Source organism: Semicossyphus pulcher, unplaced genomic scaffold, assembly GCF_022749685.1.
Source record: "Semicossyphus pulcher isolate SPU_LCO1_2020_fin unplaced genomic scaffold, fSemPul1.0.p SCAF_1, whole genome shotgun sequence".
Taxonomy (NCBI): Eukaryota; Metazoa; Chordata; class Actinopteri; order Labriformes; family Labridae; genus Semicossyphus; species Semicossyphus pulcher.
The window spans coordinates 34994322-34996814 of NW_027211603.1; the positions used below are offsets into that span (position 1 = coordinate 34994322).

Here is a 2493-nt window from a genome sequence, read left to right on the forward strand (position 1 = left end):
CAGCTGACATTTAAAGCGCTGATCCAAACTGTTCTGAGCTCTCCAAATCTGACCCGGCCTAAAAGATCTCTGGAAACAACCTTGGCTGATCTCCAAGCTTTGCAGCACTACAATTTGACAGGGTGGCTGGACAGAAATCTGTAGTTTGGTAAAGCGAACTTCAAAGCAAGACAGCACACAAATGTGGCGACACAAGGGTTATTACTAACTCATATATCAGAAGATCTTTGTTGGTACCGACAACGCCACCTTGGGTTAGGGCCCAAGGACCCGTACTAAAGGTCAATTAGCACCTTTTACAAAAGGACACTCAGGTTCGTTCACTCAGGGAGGGCAGGAGATGGAGTTCAATGATCACATATGTTTTATTGTTAAAATAAACACAAGGTTTGGCAAAACAAGATAAAAGGGTAAGAGAGCCAACTGGGGAAGGGGGTTCAGGCTGAGGCTTACCGGCTGGAGGGGGGGGTCGACAGGGGAAGTGACGTCCAAAAAGAAAGGAGAGCACCCCACTCACACAGCAAAAACGTGATGTACACACAAAGAAACCTTGAACGGGGATCACACACACACACACACACAGAAGGGATCACCACCACCCGGAGGGACCACCACCACCACCATCGGCCTTCAGCTCTAGGGGAAAATAAGAGGCACAGTTAGGAGGGCTCACGGTTGAAGGAAAACAAACAATATTCCATAAAATAACCAAACTGAAGAATGATCAATAACAAATTACAAAGTAACGATTTAAATTAGTCAAAAATTGATCAAACAAGAGACAAGGAAAATTAAAGAGTCTCTGGCCAGAGATTTTAACTCCGTTAACCATAATTAATCAATTTTACACACCAATAAAGGAGGGCTCAAATAGAGAAGTTCCCCTCTCACATGAAAATTAAATAATTATAATAAATTCCCACAATAAACAAATTACCCAAACAAAACAATAAGCAACCCAAACTACTAAGAAGTTACCAAAAGAAATCCCACCAATAACCAGAAAATAAATAAACAAAACTACAACGAACCTTGGCAGATTACCTTTAAAACCCACTCGCATGCGCACACACAAACACACACACACACACACAGTCCAAACGAGTGGATTATTCAGGGCTCCTCTTACTTAGCTTTAGCGTCCATAAAAACCAGTTCAGTCTGATTAATTGGCGTCCCTTCCAAAGACGGAGAGGGGTGAAGAGGGTCTGCGTAGCAGGGGAGACAGCCACCATGCAGCATGCGACCAGCAGACTATTAAAAGGGAGAGGAGCGGAAAGAGACCTTAGCACCTGGCTAACAACATTTAGCAACATAAGCTCACCATGATTCACCTATGCTCCAGCCAGCGGCGGTAAACGAGCCGAATAATACATTGCCTCGACCGCAATGGAACTGCCGGATCTATTAAAAGGAGTTACGGGTTGAGTTAAAAGAAACGTTGACGAATGTAAACAAACAGCCTGCTAAAGTGTGCCTACCTGTGCTCCAAGGCGAGCGGCAAAAGCAGCGACCCGGAAGTGGGCGGGCCGAAAAGGCAGGAAGCGAGAGGTCGGGAGAAGGGACACGTCTTACTTTTATCCCCTCTTCTGAACAATGATTGGCTAATAAGCCAGAGAGGGCAAGGTGAAGCAGAAGCTTGTGACAGTGGTACCTCCCACTACACAAACAAATCTTGTTATATTTGCATGGGGGGAGGCTATCAATTGAAATTGGCCGTGCCTCTCCCTTTCACCCAACAGGGGTGTGACGCCTATCACAACTGTCAGACCTTCTGTCCCAATCAGCAGAGAATGGCTAACCTCACTAAAGGTGCACTCAGAGCCACGCCGGTCGACAAGCGCCTCTGCTCCTCAGCTGTCGTTTACTCACATATGGAGCTGTTTTCATGTTTTCATCATGCTCTCTCTCTCTGATTGCGTGTGTGTTTTGACACCCTGCCCGCACCCCCTATAGCCAGCCCACTTTGTGTCTCTCTCTTGTGCTTGTGTGTGTGTGTCTATGTCTGTGTGTATCTTCATCTCTCTCGCGCTCTGTTTAGATACTGACAAATATATAAAAGCACACAAATATAACCGCATTTGTCAATCGCGGTGTTTTATTTTAAAATAAGTTTTAATTTTGAAAATTGACCGGATTCTCTCATTGTTTCATGTGTGACTTCCTGCCAGGATTGACACGATTTCTCGCGGCTCGCGCAAAAAATAGACCAGACGCCGAAATGATCGCTGCAGGGCGCGAGCCGGCCACGGAGGTGCGCGCCGCGGCGCGTCTGGTGTGAACGACACAATCGGTTAACATGGGCGCCGAAAGGAAACGGGCTCCGCTTCGCGGCTATTCGCGGCACTTCCGCGTCTGGTGGCGTTCCCGGCGTTAGGCATACAGATACATGCTACATCTGAAATGGCCTGGCAGAATAGACTTGCACTGGACATGATGCTAGCTGACAGAGGAGGTATGTGTACTATGTTTGGGGATGCTGTACCTTCATTC

The 2493-nt window shown here is 46.7% G+C and overlaps 1 long non-coding RNA gene across 1 annotated transcript; it reads right to left on the reverse strand.

Annotated features, from left to right (window-relative positions):
* Positions 1–397: 397 nt before the first annotated feature.
* LOC138593637 (uncharacterized) lies at positions 398–1406 on the reverse strand. Its single transcript, XR_011308325.1, has 3 exons — positions 1335–1406; positions 1130–1254; positions 398–636 (listed from the first exon to the last, which is right to left on the reverse strand). It is a non-coding gene; the product is annotated as an uncharacterized lncRNA (long non-coding RNA).
* Positions 1407–2493: the final 1087 nt, after the last annotated feature.